Below are 17,793 nucleotides of genomic sequence, written 5' to 3' on the forward strand. Positions count from 1 at the left end.
ATTAGGAAATCTACTGATGTAATTTACTAAATTGGGAAATTAGAAGGAGAAAATTATATAATCATGTCAATAGGTTCAGAAAAAGAAACATAATGAAGTCAGTCATGAAAGGACTTTGGGAAAAAACACCTTGGGCAAAATAGTACTAGGAGGTAGGTTCCTTAACCTGGTAAAAAGGTAACTACCAAAAACCTACCACAAACATCATACCTAAAAATGCAAACCTTAAAATCTCTTTTAAATCAGAAAAAGAACAAGAAAATAATCCCCACTTGAACTCCTAGCCAACATTATACTAAAAATAGAAATAAGAGATTTAGGGATAGAAAGTAGGAAACAAAACTGTCATTATTCCAGGTGAGTTTATTATCTTAAAAGAAAATCCAATATACAAAGCATTAGGACTATTAAGAGTAATATATATCATTATAGAAATGTCATACAACAAAATACTATCAGATAAAATGAATGAACTAGATCTACATTATTAATATCAATAAATCTCGCTGTTAGGTGAAAATCAAAAGCCAGTTGAGGACTTCCCTGGTGGTGCAGTGGTTGAGAGTCCGCCTGCCGATGCAGGGGACACAGGTTCGTGTCCCGGTCCGGGAAGATCCCACATGCCGCGGAGCGGCTAGGCCCGTAAGCCATGGCCGCTGAGCCTGCGTGTCTGGAGCCTGTGCTCCGCAACGGGAGTAGGCCACAACAGTGAGAGGCCCACGTACCGAAAAAAAAAGTCAGTTGAAAACGGATACAAGCAGTATGGTAATGTTACTGAATTAGACGTGAGACCCCCCACTCTTGGTGCCTTAGCTGAACCTAAGCTCTCCCTTCCCCCAACCCCTATCAGACAGGGAGTTCCTTCCCACTCAGTTTCGAGCTCCCAATAATGAAATTGAGTTTGGTGCAAGCAAAACAGGTTTTTACCCAAAGGCCAGAGAATGGAGAAGGGAAGCTCAAACTCTAAAATCACCTTCTCCCCAAAGAGAGGGGAGTAAGGGAATTTTAGGGTTAGGAGGGAGAGGGTCATCAGGGCTTTAGGAAAGGGGCGGAGATTTCCAGGGGCAGCCAGGTCATGCGCAGTCTGCCATGCTCCTTTGCACGTGGAACAAATTGTGCCTAGCAGAGCACAAATCCCCGCTTTGGGTGGAGATTGTTAGCAAGGTAATGAAGCGAAGGTAATGCTGGGACAGCCCCCTGGTTTCATCTGCGCAGGCGTGTTCCCGTGGTCGTCAGAGCTGGTTTGGGATGGTTGACCACTGTGTGTCTCTCAAAGTACAGCCCGCGAAGCATGTCTGCCAAACACCAGGTACTTTTGAAACAAACACAGAGATAAATCTGGGTAAGTATCTTTCAGCTTTCAGGGGTTGGTAGGGAAACACAGATAAATCAAGGCAAGGAAAGCAGTGACCTTTAGCCTACTTTGCCCGTCATCTTGGACCTAGCTGGTTCAGTCTGGTTTTGTTTCTGGCCTTCGTGGCGTCCTGTTGATAAAAAAACAACTAACCTGTATGATTGAAAAAAATAAAACAGTTTCCACGCCTGGAGCCTTGGCTGCATAGCGTGGGTAACAATACTGCTTATGAAATGTTTTAAGTACACAAGGCAATACTATATATTGGTGTTTACCCACGTGAAAACAAAGTAATATTGAGCACCGAGAAGCTGCGTACTAACTTGAGAGTTACCTCTGGAGAAAGAGGGAGGGCAATTGGGTTTCAATTTTATCTGTAGTTTTACTTTCTTTCTAAAAGGATCTAAGGCTAATGTTAACATTTCCTCCGTCTGGTGATGGGTACATTGGTGCTTATGACATTTTTATCTGTAACTTTCTGTAAAGCTTAAAGTCTTTCCTAATTGAAATTATTTTTAATGGAAAGGAAAACGAGCCATGATTAAACCTGTCTTATCTTAGAGTCAGCTCTGGCTGCACCTGTGAGTGTAGAAAGGACACCCCGCCCACTCCGGTGTCCCCAGGACAGAGGCTTACCTTTCACTATCTGGGAATTCAGAGTGACATGGTCCTCTGTACCCTGAGGCTTCCTGCTCGCCGCCGGCTCTGCAGGCTCCTTGGGAGGAGCCCAAGCTCCTCCCACACACAGGCTTGTGTGGGTCAGGGTCACTGTTAGTAAGGGCGGCAGTCCGTTCCGTATTGATCTCCCGTTACCCTATCCCACAGATTTGAATTCCCGTTTCCCACCTAGTGTCTCTGAGGCTCAGTTTGAAATTCTCTTCCATGAAATGGAAATCATGAGAAACTTAAGACAGTAGATTTGTTTATCCTTGGGATGAATTACAAGCACATGGGGGCAATCATCCTCTTAATCCTTTCATCTGAAGGTCAAGAAGGGTCATAATTTGAGGAGAAATCACTGTCTCCTCTGGCTCCTACAGTGGTTCAAGACTTCAACTTTTAACACTGGGTGGTATCCACCCGTTCTCAAAATACAGTGAGTTTAAGGCTGGGGCAGTGAAAATATGAGAAGAATGTGGAACACCTTTTTGTGCCAAGTAAGGATAGGCTCATGGACTTATGGGAACATGTCAAGAGGACCCAGGAGCCAGAATTAAGGGGTTCCCACTGAACAAGCACAGTCTGGTCATCGAAACCCGTGGAATAAAACAAAAACTCACTGAATAAAATAAGAAACCATGAGACTATAGTGATATAAATTAATAAATGAGTACACAAATAGATGGAGAAGAGAGGAAAGTCTTCTTTGTAGTAGAACAACAACTACTAAATACAGATGGAATGAAAAAAATGCTTGTGGGTAAGCTTTAAAAGCATGAAAGGCAAAGGGTAATAAGAAGGATCCAGTGAGCATGCCGATTGAAAAACAAAATGTACGCCCTGCTATCAGAAGAAAGAAGATGACTACTTCCCCATCTCTGCCTCACCGAGAAAGTCCATTTTCTTATTGACTGCCCTGAGTCATCATAGTGTTTTCAGTTGTTCCCCCTCCCAATGGCTAGCACCACTGCACCCCAATTGAAACAAAAACTTGGTGGATGGACCGCCACTTTGGGGAGAGAAGGCAACATGGAACTGTGGAATTCATATTACCTAGACTGAGAAATGGAAGCTGGCTTTGTGCCTTTCTTGCTGTGTGACCTTGAAAATCCCACATTCTTTATGCTCCAGTTATCTCATCTGTACAACAGGGATTCAAATTATTTCTCTACTTCACTGGGTGGTGATTAGGACCTAATTATTCACCACGTGAGAAGGTGCTTGTAAACCACCATGCCAGCAGACACTTTAGGGTATCACAGAATAAAAGGAACTTCTTAAGAAAGGGCAGGGGACGGGCAGCGTCGTCCATCTGCTGGAGACAGGCTAAGGTCCAAATTACTATTTTTTCAACTTGAATAATACACTGAACTCTTTTTAGAAAAGTCTCAGACTGCAAGCACCGACTTCAGTGACTCTTACTATTTCTTATACACAAAGAAATGTAAAACTAGGTTTTGATGTCTTATGTTTCTATGCAATTTATAGTGAGAGCATCATTTAGGAGCAGTGAGCTGGGACGTTCTGAATTGAAGGCCTGAGGAAAAGAGTGAAAAGGGAAGAGCAGGCTGTAGAAGGAGAGTGTCTGACCTCATCCTTGTTTTTCTCTCTCCCACGGAGAATATAACTAGCTGTATTAAGATCAGTGCAACTGCTATGGGCTGTATTAAGATCAATGCAACTGCTATGGGCTGAAATTCATGTTTTGAAGTCCTAACCCCTAGTACCTCAGACCATGACCATATTTGGAAACAGGGCCTTGAAACAGGTAAACTGTGGCCATTGGGATGGGTCCTAATCTAATCTGACTGGGATCTTTAAAGAGAAGATTAGGAAACAGAAGGAAAGAGGGAATACAGTGAGAAGACAGAGGAGACAGAAACATGAGGAAACAGGGAGAAGGCAGCCCTTTGTAAGCCAGAGAGAGGCTTCAGTGGAAACCAAACCTACTGACTCCTTGATCCTGGACTTCCAACCTCCAGATCTATGAGAAAAAATATACTTCGGTTGTTTAAGCCACCCAGTCTGTGGTACTTTTTTATTAGCCGGGGCTGACTAATGAAATTACATAAAGTTTATGATTTTTTTTTAGAAGCTGCTTTGTGCTTTGCTTCTTCAGAAAGAATACTATGTCAGGACAGAAGATATTGTTGTAAATATTTATGATTTGTATATGTGAATATTAATGGATTAACTTTCTATGGACACAGGGCGGTGGTCAGGGGACTGGCAGCAGGAGTTGGGGTGTTTCACTTGTTTCTATCCTATGACGACTGTCTGATGGGTACAAGGCTTGGGTGCGAACACAGGCCAAACAGTGATGATCACATTTAAAAGGTTTCTTTCTAGTGTGGGCCATGCCACGCTGCAGTATATTCATAAAATTGAATACAGCCATTAAAATGGACAAACCACAGCCACGTGACACAACATGGCTCATCTCCCAAACATAACGGTAAAAAATACAAGTCACAGAAGAAGACAAATACTATGGTTTCATTCATATAAAATTCACAAACAGGTGGCTCAACTCTACCATACTGGGACGGATACCTAGGTCATAAAACCAGAAAGGCAAGCAAGAAAGTGAGTCTCCCGAAAGTGGGGATAGTGATGACCTAGAATTGGGGGGGAAGACATGGGTGTCAGGGAGGGGACACAGAAGATAACAGGGTGCTTACAGTGTTCACTTGTTGCCCACAGGGGTTTGCTTTATAATTATTCATAGAATTATGCAAATTGTCACCATTTTTTTCTTGTATAAATCACATTAAAAAGATGAGGAGAGCTGAAGCGAATATGGCTAATTAACTGTTCTGAATCTTGGTGGATCTGTGTTATGTCATTAATTATACTTCTCTGTAAGTTGTGAGGTTTGTTGGCATTTTTTTGTTTTTTTTTTTGTTTTCATATTATTATGCCAAGTGAATGAAGCTAAACAAAAAAGAGTACATACATTGCACATGTTTTTGTGGAATTTTATATTCCATTTTTATAAAATTCAAGAAAATGCAAAGGAATCTAGAGTGGCAGAAAGCAGAGGAGTTGATTCCTGGCAGGAAGGGGGTTGACCAGGAAGGGGCAGAAGAGAGGGAGCATAGGAAGCTTTTGGGGGTGACGGATGTGTTCATTATGTTGAGGGTGGTGATGGATTCATGGGTGTATACTTATGTCAAAATATATAAAATTACACACTTGAAATGTGCACAGTTTATGATACGTCAATTATATATCAATAAAGCAGGTTTTTAAGAAAAACTTCCTTGTGCCTTTTCATATGGTTCAAATAGTCTTCAATATACATATATTGCTTTAAAATGAGGGAGATATTTTTTAAATAATCAGAGAGCCCTGAGCAAAGAACTTTGATGCTGTCTCCCAGGTAGTTGTATATGTGTTTAGGTCAGACATAGGATTCAATTATGTCAATATATTTTTGTTCTGCCTTTGATAGAAAAGGAGCCTCCACTCTTCTCTCTCCCCATTTCCCTTCTCCCTTACCCCTCCCCCTCACTCTTTCTCTCCTTTTCTCTTTGGCTCTCTTGCTCTCTCTCAGAAAATCCTTTTCTTCAGCTGAGCGCACGGCTTTAGAAGACGTGACAACACTTATAATAAAGATAAACGATCATTTCTGTTACTGAATAGTGTTTTATAGTTTATAACATGCTGTCTCATATCTGTCTTTTCATTCTCACAACAATCCTTGGGTGTAGCAATAGGAAAATAAAAGGCAACTGTAACCGCTTCTGCCTTCTAAGGAGGGTGGTAAATTTCATATCAGTGGGCAAATAAATCTCTTTGTTGCCATCCACTTTCAGAGACTGTCAGTGAAGACAGCAGATGAAAGATTCAGCCATTTCTTTTACTCCAGCTCCCTCCCTTCAGCCCTGTGATGGCCTCTTAGGTTTGATAGAATAATGAGTCACTGGGATGCAAAGATAGGTCCAGACCTGAGTTGGGGGTTGTGGCAGACATTCTGGTTGCCTACCCAAAATTTATTCTTCTCTTCTTACTTACACAGGGCCCTGATTTTGTTGGAGGTAGCAATGTGCCAACTGAAAAATTACATTTCCCAGGCTCCCCTCCAGAGAAGTGTGCCCATGAGAGTAACTTCTGGCCAACTGAATGAAAGAATAACTATAGTATGAGACTTCTGGGAATGCTCCCTGAAAAGGGCACTGACTCTGTTGGCAGGCCCCTTATTGGCCTTCCCTCTTCCTTTACCTGAAACATGGATGTAATAACTTGTGCTGCAGCAGTCATTTTGCAGTCCTGAGGTGATCTTGCTTGAGGACAGTAGGCTTGTGCTAAGGATGGCAAAATGGAAAGATGAGAGGAGATTAGGACACTGATAAGATTGTGGCACTACCTTACCAGCCCTAGAATGCCTACCTCCAGACTTACATGAGAGAAAAATTGTAAACCTTATTTAAGGCATTGTTTTACAGGTCTCTGTTGCAGCAAAAAGTAGTCCTGAGTGAAAGGGAATTGATGAGCTATGTTACTCTGTGCTTTGAAATGGGGGAATTTCTGGGACGAATCCTACAGAAGTGTGCTCTAAAAAGAAGGGGAAACGAGCAACATGGTGACACAAACCTCTGTTTCCTCAAGTTTCATATAAAGTCTGCTGTACGTATGTAGCTGCCGTGTGTGCAGCATGTGAGGGGAGGTCAAGGAGAGGGGGTTGTGGTTCCTCTTCAGTGTGGCATGAGAAGGGACAGCAGCTGTGAGCAGGCAAGTTTATCCTTCCGCCAAGCTAATTCCAAATAAACAGGATCTCGGAGCTAGAGGATGAGGAAACATTAACACTTCCCTTTTATGCCAGAGAGACTGCTAAAGAAGCTTATCTTACTGCACGTGGGGTGAGTTTTGAACCAATACCATCTGAAATTTTAAAATCTAGACTTGAATCCCAGCCCTACACTTATTACTACCTGTGTGATTTGGGGAAAAAACTTTAACCTCTCTGGGCCTCAATTTTTTCATCTGTAACAGGAGAGATTGGTCAGATTAAGTTCTAAGGTCCAATCCAAACCTTCTAGGAGCCCATTTAAAATATATCATTGGGGCTTCCCTGGTGGCGTAGTGGTTAAGAATCCGCCTGCCAATGCAGGGGACACGGCTTTGAGCCCTGGTCCGGGAAGATCCCACATGCCACGGAGCAACTAAGCCCATGCACCACAACTACTGAACCCGTACTCTAGAGCCTGCGAGCCACAACTACTGAAGCCCACATGCCTAGAGCCCGTACTCCGCAACAAGAGAAGCCACCGTAGTGAGAAGCCCACGCACCGCAACGAAGAGTAGCCCCCGCTCATCCCAACTAGAGAAAGCCCGCACACAGCAACGAAGACCCAACACAGCCAAAAATAAATAAGTAAATTTATACCAAAAAGAAGAAATAAAATATATCATTAAGGTAAAATTAAATCTATTAAGCACTAAATGAAAATTCAGGTTTATACAAATATGTACTTCCTAACAATGAGAATCCACCGTCTCACAAGCCACAGTTCACAGGAGAACAGGACCTCCAGCTAGATGAGCCATGAATGCCTCATACAGTTCCTATACTGTAACCCTTCCCTTACTTCTGGCTCCTCACACCTAGCTGCATAGGTGCATTTACATTAGAAAATCTGCTTTAAACCTTGAAATTCATTTCCTTTAAATAAAAATGAAATAGACACAATGGGATATTTAAATACATTCTGGCACCACCCCAATAGCACAAGAATGCCCGACATGAAGCTGGTAACATCAGCAGGACCGGGAGGACTTTATTAAGCAAATCGGGTAGTTAAACACCCCTAGGGCCTTCTCATCATAAATGCAGCTAAGTGGCCCTGGAGTAATGGGGATGGAGCCCCTCCTGAGCTCTAAGCTCTTTATTCTGACGTTTAATGAGCATGAATATCCAGGGATGGATGGTATTGTTTGTGAGTCCTCGTGAACTCAGGAAAAGGGTGACTTCAAAGGTTCCTTTGGACCATTGTAAAGCAATTATACTCCAATAAAGATGTAAAAAAAAAAAAAAAAAGGGTTCCTTTGGGATTTTTGAGGCCTTGTCTATAAGACGTGTCTGAATTAACCGGGTTCTACCTCATTCTTAGGACCTTATCTTCAGCTGGACCGGACCCCCCCTCCCAGGAACTGGGTAGGCAGAGAGTCTAGAGCCTGAATCCTTCACCTGTGAGTATGTCATTGAGTTATTTGCTGACTTATCTTCCAAATGATCATTTGTGTCCTGTTCTCTGGCAGCCTACATTATTGTAGTTGAATAGGGGACAGCTTCCTGTTCCCTGCAACTGGAAAGCAGTTTAAATACATCACACCTGTAAACAGAGCTAATTGACATCTATAGAGTAACCCAAAGAAGGCAGGGATTCCCCAGAGCAGTGTTCGCCATCCCAGGAGGTACCCAAGCAGAGTCAGAGACCAAATAGAAATGTCATAATCAAATGGCTGGGGAGATGAGAGGGCTTAAAGGACTTCAGTTTTCTTTTCAGTCCTAAAAGTTGGGGATTCTGTGACATATAGGAGCAAATGCTACTCAGTGTGAGTAATACTACTTGTTGTTTAAGGCTAATTACACACCAAGCACTGCGCTGAATTCTTTACTTCAGTTGTTTCATTTAATCCTGACATATAATAAAAGGCAGCCCTGTACCCCTTTCACATGGTACTATATCTGAATATCTGCAGACGAGGGAACTGAGGCTTGGGGCATTGGAGAAACAAGATCCCACAGCCTGTATGTGCCAGGCTAGGTCTGAGGGCCCCAGAGCCTGTGCTTTGTACCTCTGCGGGTGCTTCACCCATACAGGGCCAGAGGATGCAGCAACTAGCTCATACAGGAAGCTTACTGGGCCCCACCCGGAACCATGCATCCTTCTCTAGTCACCGTTTTTCAAGGGTCTGTGCACAAAGACAGAGGAGAGTCTGGGGTGATGGAGCTGGGAAAACAGGAGTTTGAGGCTGAAAGGTCAAAAGGCTGCTGTACTGTGACCGTGAGAAAGGTGATCAGAGGGTAGAGTACTGGAGCTTTGGTTTCCTAAGAGGGGCGTTCCAGGGAAGGGAAGTTCTAGCGGAAAGTGTTTCTGTTCCTTTGAGCCACAGCCTTAGTTCCTCTGAGAGACCTTGGCTGGGTGCAATGCTTGAGGCCAGAGCCAGCCCCTATTCCCCTCCGCACCATCCCAAACCCCTCCTGGCAGGGAGACATCATCTCTGAAAACTGAGCTGTCCCCCTGGAGCTCCTCCCTACCCCCACCCCACCCCCGCCAGGCTGTTCACGAGCTGTCTGAGTCACCTGGGGCTCTCTGGCTACTTACCCTGAGATTAGACTCAGTAGAAGGTGGGAGAAAAATTCAAGAGACTTGGCATCGCCCACCCCACCCTCCCCACCCCACCCTCCCTCCCTCTCTCTCTCTCTCTCTCTCTCCCTCCCCCCCCCTCCCTCCCTCCCTCCCTCCCTCTCTCCCTCCCTCCCTCTCTCCCTCTCTCCCTCTCTCCCTCTCTCCCTCTCTCCCTCTCTCCCTCTCTCCCTCTCTCCCTCTCTCCCTCTCTCCCTCTCTCCCTCTCTCCCTCTCTCCCTCTCTCCCTCCCTCCCTCCCTCCCTCTCTCCCTCTCTCCCTCTCTCCCTCTCTCCCTCTCTCCCTCTCTCCCTCTCTCCCTCTCTCCCTCTCTCCCTCTCTCCCTCTCTCCCTCTCTCTCTCACGGCAGCCCCCAGCGGTGTTTGTTCTCGGAGAGGCCCTGGGAAGAAGGATGGTCACTTTCCTTTTGCCCACAGATAATTGAAGAGAAGTAAGAAAGTACCTGTGTTTGAGGGAAAAATGACGACAATTAATCTCTAAGCACAGGGCCTCACTGTTAAATTCGTTGGAGAAACAACTTCAGGAGTTTAACGACAATCGAGAGAATGAAATTTAATTAAGAGAAATAGTAATTAAATCAGGAAAGAAGTTTTTGCAAAGGGGATGGTGCAGGAAATTAAAACCAGTAATGCTGAAAAATGTGGTGGGCAGAGATGGGCGGTGCACTTGGTGGAGAAGAAGAAAGAGCAGACTGAGCAAGGCGGGTTGGGAGGTGCAGAGTGTTTGGCACTAAGGCAAGGTCTTTGGAAATTGGTCTCCTTGAGAGACCAGGTGTCTGGCTCTTCCAATTTGGGTCTAAATAGGCCACCTCCTAATGGGGACAAGCTCTCCCTCAGGAAAATAGAAGTATCTAGTTGGATAAAGTATTAAAAAAGCTGTGGACTTGAAGTAGGGTGACCAGGTGTCCTGATTTTGCCCAGGACCGTTGCAGTTTTAGTCCTCAGAGTGCCATGCTCTAGGAAACCCTCAGTCGAGGGCAAACTGGGACTGCTGGTCACACTAACATAGAGGCAGATAGCCCTGGTTCCCAGCTCTGCTGTGCAGTCAGGAGCTCCATGATTCTGAGTGAGTCACTCCATCTCTGTGGGCCTCAGCTTTCTCACCTATAAAATGAGCTGTCCTGGGCACCTCAGAAGATTAAAGAAGTTGCTATATGTCAATGTGTAGAACAATGTGCATGAAGAAAAGCTTGATAAATGGGAGTTGAACTGAACAATATCAATAAAGAAAACATAAAATATTAGCAGACACAACGCAACAACACATTAAAAAGTAAAACACCGTGACCCTTTCAGGGATTCCCCAAGACCACCCACGTGTTCGTTGCTTTTCTAGAATGACTCACAGGACTGAGCACATAGTTGTACTCACAGCATGGCTCAGGTTTATTACAGTAAAAGGATACAAAATAGGATCATGGAAGGAAAAAGACACAGGTGAGTTCTGGAGAAATCCATGCAGGCTTCCTATACTCTTTCCTTCCTGTGGGGGACACATCAAGCATGATCCTTTCTCTAGCAGCGAAGAATGCAACCATGTGTGCGATGTTTCTGCCCAGAAAGCCCATTAAAGACTCAGTGCCCAAAGATTTTATTGGCAGTGGTTGCCTAGGCACAACTACCAAAATTCCAGACTCTCAGAAGGAAAGCTCGTGTACAGGAGAAATCACATCATCAATCAGCCTTAAATGCCAAGTCTGCAGACCACCAGCCAGGGGCCAACCTCTAAAAATAGCAGTGTTCAGCCTGCTATGTTAACTCTTTTTATTGCAGTGACAGAGTGGAGCTCATTCTAGGAATGCAAGGATAATGCACATAAGTGAAAACTTGAATCTGGACACCCAAGCTGCTGTATACACCCTCAAATCCTAGCTAGGTGTGCCAGGCCTTCACTGGTCCAGGCTTATGGTTACTGTATGAATGCCATCCACTCTGCTAAACAAGCTCTGGTCACTACCAAATTCCCTGCCAATAATTTACCACCAACCAAGGTCTTCTTGGTCTTGAGTCAGAACACTGGGGTTTTCTCAGTTCACCATGACATAAACAAGTCTCTGGACTAAACAATCCAAATAGAAATCGTGCTCACCTTGTGCATGAAATAGGCCATATTTACATTTACATTAAGGCTATCCACTTCCAGTGACCCAAAATGCTTGTGTTTCCAATTTGGGGCACCACCTTTCTCAAGGTTAAGTTACCAGAGCAATGAATCAAAGTTTGCTGATTTCTTGCTCAGCAGGAGAGGTGTTAGAAAAATAGGAGTCATTCAAGCTAGTGGTGGGGAAGGGTTTCTGGAGTTTAGAGATCAAGAGGTACCACAGCTGCTGCAGATGTGAGAGAACTAGGAAGACAGGAGGGAGGGTGGTGGTTAAAAACATCGCTGAGAATTACGGACTAGCTTCCCTTTTATTATGTATTGGTTTGCTAGGGCTGCCATAACAAATACCACAAACGGGGCAGCTTAAATGATAGAAACATATTGCCTCACAGTTCTGGAGGGTAGAAGTCCAAAGTCGAGGTGCTGACAGGTTTGGTTCCGTCTGAAGGCTATGAGGGAAAGAGCCTGTTCCAGGCCTCTCTCCTTGGCTTGTAGATGGATGTCCTCAAGTTCACAAGGTGTTCTCCCTGTATGGCTGCCTGTGTCCAAACTTCTCCTTCTTAGAAGGATGCAGTTCATATCAGATTAGGGACTATGCTAATGTCTCAGTTTAACTTAATTACCTCTGTAAAGACCTCATCTCCAAATAAGGTCACATCCTGAGGTATTAGGGCTTAGGACTTCAATATATAAATTTTGGAGCACACAATTCAACCCATAGCAACTTGGGAAAATGTAAGTGAAAATCAGAATTACTTTTAAATAACTTTCATTGGAGAATTGTGTTTCTTTGCACAGTTTATTGTATTTGTACAAACAATAGCCCAGGAATATTCAAGCTGTGTAGAACAGAAGAGAGTAATGGGAGGGTAGAAGGGAGGGGGAGGGTCAAGGGAAGAGGAGAAAGAAGAAAACGAAAAGAAAAGGAGGAGGAGGGGAATGGGAAGGAGGAAAAGAGGAAGAGCAGTGAGCAAGGTCAGACCATCAGGCCTGCACCAGGTTCAGAGATCGGTGAGAATGACAGCTCACCACTCACCTAAATTTCCTTTAATTTCGGTTTACTAAACGCACCAACAAGAAGTGCAAAGGATATGCACACCTCACTGCAAATGTTTGCTTGCCCCTCCCACCATCACTTGGGTCTCATAGAAGTGTTCGCAAGTCTGGTGGACCCGACAGCTCTCCCACGGTGGGACGTGTGCCGGCTAGAGCCTTTTACACCATCTGGATGGACAGACGTGGGGGAGTGCCAAGCCAGTATCTAATGGCCCACCCAGTAAGGGAATCCCTGCCAGCATAGTCGTGAAAGACTTGCAGCACCTTTCATGTTTTTACTGCTTCCTGGAGCTGATGGAAGGTTTCAGTGCAGCAAGGCTACCACAAAAGGAAGTCTGACAAGAGTTTGTTTTGCTCATTCAGGCAGCACATGCTCTCTGAAAAGAGGTACTGCCTTGAGTCAAAGAGAACTGAAGGGAGAACCAGGACTCTGCAGGCTCTCAGGGCCTTCCACTCCACTGCCAGCTGACCGTGCGTACCACCAGGTCACAAATACACAAAATGCAAAGCCACGCAAGGCAGGTGGATTTCCCCAGATGCAGTGCAGAGACTTGAGAACAAATAGCACCATAGTTAAAGCTTCAGAGAGAAAGGGGGACAAAATTAACACACTTGTACCTGAGATGGGCCGGGAACAAACCCCACTGTGTGACTTGTGTTTAGAGAGCTGGGACGCCCAGTCTGGGGCTAGCCAGATCTGCCATGGAGCAGAAGCAGATTATACTGAGGTGATTCCAGTGCATGCTAAACTTTGAGAACCCCTGTTTAAATTCTACAGCCCAAACCAGTTTAGATAGGGCCCTGGGAGAATGAGCTTCCGTTTTCTTCCCAGCGACTACTGTCTGTTAGAACAGCTTGGGACCATAGGGACAGGCAAGAACAGGATTTACCACCTGCATCGCCTATGACCAGCGTTGATAGGGAGGAAAACAAGTACTTCGCAGGGCTAATTTAACCCTCTTATGTGTAATTCAAGTTCTTCTTGTGTCTTCATTTGCTTTGTGAGGTACAAACTTCCAGCCCTTTACCCAAATGGAGTGATCTAGACCGTTTATGACTACACCTTTGATTTCTATTCAGTTAATTTGCATGTTTTATTTTATCTTTAGCATGGGAAGGAGACCTAGTTGCCAGAGCGGCCAGGAATAGTATTTAAAAGTTTAGCCTTTACTTTAACCCTGGTTGGTCAATCTCGCTGTGTTCTTGGCTCACCTAACATTTGTGGTCACAAGAGTGCAAAACGGTGCAGTTCTGCTGGCTGCTTCTCCCTATTTTGTCTCTCCGTCAAGTCTTAGGAACTCGTTGACTTTCTCCTAAATTTACTAACATTATTCATTTTATTTTTACTAGCTAACCTTGCTGCTTTTACTCCTCTCCCTTTCATTAACACTGCCCACTGAGCAAAGCCCATCACTTGGTTTACCTCGTTCCAGAGTCTAGCCTCCAGAGAGGTCTGCTGGCTTATGCAGAGGCCCCAAATAGGGCTCACAGTGCAGTTCGGAGGTGGAGCCCTGGCCTGGAAACAGGAAGCCTGGTTCTGGCCTCTGCTCTACTACAGACTTGCTGCACAGTCTTGGGCAAGCCCCTCCTCTCTGGGGCCCCAGAACTCTGTTGTACAATGGGGAGAACACAGTGAACTCTCAGCCCTTCCAGCTAGAGTATCCCAGGGTTCCCCGGTCTTCCTCTGTTATACACGTGGCCATACAGTATAGATTTCCTGGAAGGTAGTTCCAGTTTTGCAATCCCTGGCACCATTGCCCACACATCATGAGCATACTGGTTCTTAAACTGTGGTCCCAACTACTGATTTCACCAATAGTTGAGGGGCCCTTGAGGGGGGTCCCTGCCTGGTTTCTCCATAATCAACAGTTATGTAGGACTTGTAGCCCCAGTAGCCCCAAGTGGGACTAGGATCCTAACATCCAAATGCCTAGCCTTTTTAAGCAATGAGTCACCTCACCAGGTCATTTCTAAAACCCCAGCAGAAAAGCATATCACACAGTAATCAGTGTTTGTTGAATGAATAAACAACTACACTTTCTCTACAAACACAAGAGTTCCATAGACTGAACAAAGCTCAGGACTGAAATAGAGAAACCAATTCTTTCTGCGGAACCAAAACCTCAAACTGAAGCTATGTAATGTCTGGAGTACACCAAATGATGGCGCTTTTCTTGAAGTTGTGTTATTTTTAAAGCTCTGCGTGCAAGCTCTGTTGTTGTGACACCCTTCCCTAGCCCTCAACCCAAATACTTAATAATCCTATCTGTGTGACTCTAGTGGGTAAGAGATCTGGAGTTAAATCCCAGCCCTTCCACTTATAAGCTGAGTGGTTTAAACTTCAGTTTCCTCTTGTGTAAAATGGGGCAAATAGTAAATTCTTCATTAGGTTGTTGATTTAATAAGAAACCTACATCTCCAAAATTACTGAGAATAAGCACGTGTTAACTCTTAGCTAATTAACAAAGCAACTCTTGGATCTTTCTTCTCATTTAGTCTTCCTATTTGGTGGGAATTATCATATCTATAGTCATTTACAGCTAAGGAAAATGAGACCCAAAAAACAGAGGTGAGACACCTATGATCTCACAACTGGTAAATGGCAGGGCCAGCAGTTGAACCCAGGTAAGAAACACTTCCAAGCCTGGAAGATGGGGTCGTAAGTGCAGTAAGTTTAGACCTCCTAAGAGAGTCAAACAAACTTGGTCCTGGGGGCTTCCCTGGTGGCGCAGTGGTTGAGAGTCCGCCTGCCAATGCACGGGACATGGGTTCACGCCCTGGTCCGGGAAGATCCCACATACCGCGGAGTGGCTGGGCCCGTGAGCCATGGCCGCTAAGCCTGCGCATCCGGAGCCTGTGCAAAAACTTGGTCCTGGCCGGAACTCTCCTCCTGCAGCACTTGAGGGGAGGGGCAGTGCAGCTCTGGAGTTCCTGTGCATAGGAACACCACATACTGTACAGTATTTCCTGTTGAATGAAGCCAGCTTTGTAGACATTTGCATCCATTTTAACTTGATGCCAACATTTGCATTTCAGAAGTTTTTTTTCAATTCTTCCTATGAGGACATTAGCACCTGGAAAAAAAAGTGGAGTCTAGACTAGGACAGGTGTGAAAACAGAAGGTATATAACGTGTTTCGCCTCTCCCAGGAATAGATCTTTTCTTGTCTACTCTTTTACTGGAATGTGTTCAAGGCACTGTTGGGCCCAGAGATCTTAGTCTTTCCATCCCTCACTAGCCTCAGGGATTCTTGGGCGCTTTCCCTAATATGGTTGTTCCCCAGTGACTTACAAGACTCAGCTCAAATTGCAGTTACAATGTAATTCACTTTCCCAGTTTTAATCACTTAGAGCTTCTATTCAGCATGTGCTGGCTGTGTCCATTCAGTAATGGCTAGACTTTAGCCCATAGTCGAGGGAGCTTGAGGATTCTTTGGGCCAAGGTAGCCTCAATGCAGGTCAAGGTCTAATTTGTTAAGTTTTTGAAATTACTATAAACGGCTCATGATCCCCTAGGAAACAACAGTCTAGGAATCCCTATTTAAAAAGAAAGGAACATAAAATGTGATACATACATAAGTGGAATATTATTCAGCCTTAAAAAGGAAGGAAATTCTGACATATGCTAAAACATAGATGAATCTTGAGGACATTATGCTAAGTGGAATGAGTCAGTCACAAAAGGAAAAAATATATGATTCTACTCATATGAGGTACTTAGAAAGTCAAATTCATAGAGACAGAAAGTAGAATGGTGGTTGCCAGGGGCTGAGGGGAAGGGGGAGGGGGAGTAGAGTTACTATTTACTGGGCTTAGAATTTCAGTTTTGCAAGATGAAAAAGAGATCTGGAGATGGATAGTGGTGATGGCTGCACAAAAATCTGAATGTATTCAATACCACTGACTTGCACAGTTTAAAAACTGCCAACATGGTACTTTTTATGTTATGTGTATTTTACCACAATTTTTAAAAATTGGAAAAAAAGAAAAAGAGAAAAAGGAACAGCTTGAACACTAAGACTCTCGGCTATGGTATTAGCATTGTCTCATCAGAGCCAAAAACAGCTACATAATAAATGTTGTACATTTTTATGCCCAACCCCCAATTTTCCTTCTGCTGAATGAAGCATCTTGCTCTGCCACTGAAAACTAGCATTTTCTTATAAACCACTAGCTCAGAAAAGTCAGTGACTTTTCAGCCATCAGTCCACTAGAGACCACTGCTAAGCAGAGGAGGCTAACAGCAGCACTGTGCAGTGAAGAGTGCTCCCCTTACAACCAAATGGCTCCCCCAAGTGGCTTCAGCTTCTCCCCCAAAGAAAAACAGACCCCCTCCTGCAGAAGAGCAGATTTCTTTTCCAAATTAAATGTGTAACTTTTAACTGTTATTAGTATTGTCAACATGAATATCAGAAAAAAAATTCTATTATAGATACTATCATCTTTAATTTCTTCCAAATGAAAATTGAGACTTTTTCCTCTGACTTTCAAAATGAAGATACTTATTTCATGCAATAATCAATTCCCAAGATCAAAAGGAACCAGTTTTTCATCATTTTTTTCCCCAATAATTTGCCATCTGTTAGGATTTACAAGAGCACACTCACCCATATATTGCCCTAGGAAATCATTTTTAAAGATACATACTTTCACCACTTAGATTTGGCACTTTGGACCTAAAATTACTTTTCAGCCAGGATTTAAGAAAAACACTTATGAAACTGTTGTAGAAATTTTTTTTAATAGGCTTAGAGAAAGATGTTTTCCAAATTATTAATTTTTTTAAACTAATACACCTCTTCATCGTTTTATGATTCTGCTGGACAACTAGGGCGTTTTAAATGGATCTCAATCTTTAAAAATTGTGGCTTAGAGTCCTAGACTCCTGGAGTGCGCACCTTTGAGCTATTCTTGGTATTTCCTGTGGTCTGCCAAAACGTGAATGCTCATACCCAGAAGGCAGCATAAGCTAAGTGAAGCTTCAAACATTTTTATTTTTGGTTGGAATTATATCAACTCAGTTTAGAAATGGTATCTCACACTGATTATTAAGGTCTTTAATTTCCAAAATGAAAACAAAATTTTATATAAGAAATCCAATTTATCAAATGAATTCTTTCAAAAGGGGTTTAGCAACAAGTGACAAATAGATTGAAACCCCTCATCTACACCCACAGAATTAAGAACTGACAGAAAGAAGAGGCAAAAATATTATGTATGGTTTTAGAGACAAAGAATAGAATGAGCAAAC

At 43.7% G+C, this 17,793-nt stretch overlaps 1 long non-coding RNA gene across 1 annotated transcript; it reads right to left on the bottom strand.

The window, feature by feature from the left end:
- Nucleotides 1-1,175: 1,175 nt before the first annotated feature.
- Nucleotides 1,176-6,794, bottom strand: LOC116755851. The gene is made up of 4 exons (XR_004350483.1): nucleotides 6,611-6,794; nucleotides 6,239-6,321; nucleotides 1,412-1,484; nucleotides 1,176-1,312 (listed from the first exon to the last, which is right to left on the bottom strand). It is a non-coding gene; the product is annotated as an uncharacterized LOC116755851 (long non-coding RNA).
- Nucleotides 6,795-17,793: the final 10,999 nt, after the last annotated feature.

This window comes from Phocoena sinus, chromosome 6 (assembly GCF_008692025.1).
Source record: "Phocoena sinus isolate mPhoSin1 chromosome 6, mPhoSin1.pri, whole genome shotgun sequence".
NCBI lineage: Eukaryota > Metazoa > Chordata > Mammalia > Artiodactyla > Phocoenidae > Phocoena > Phocoena sinus.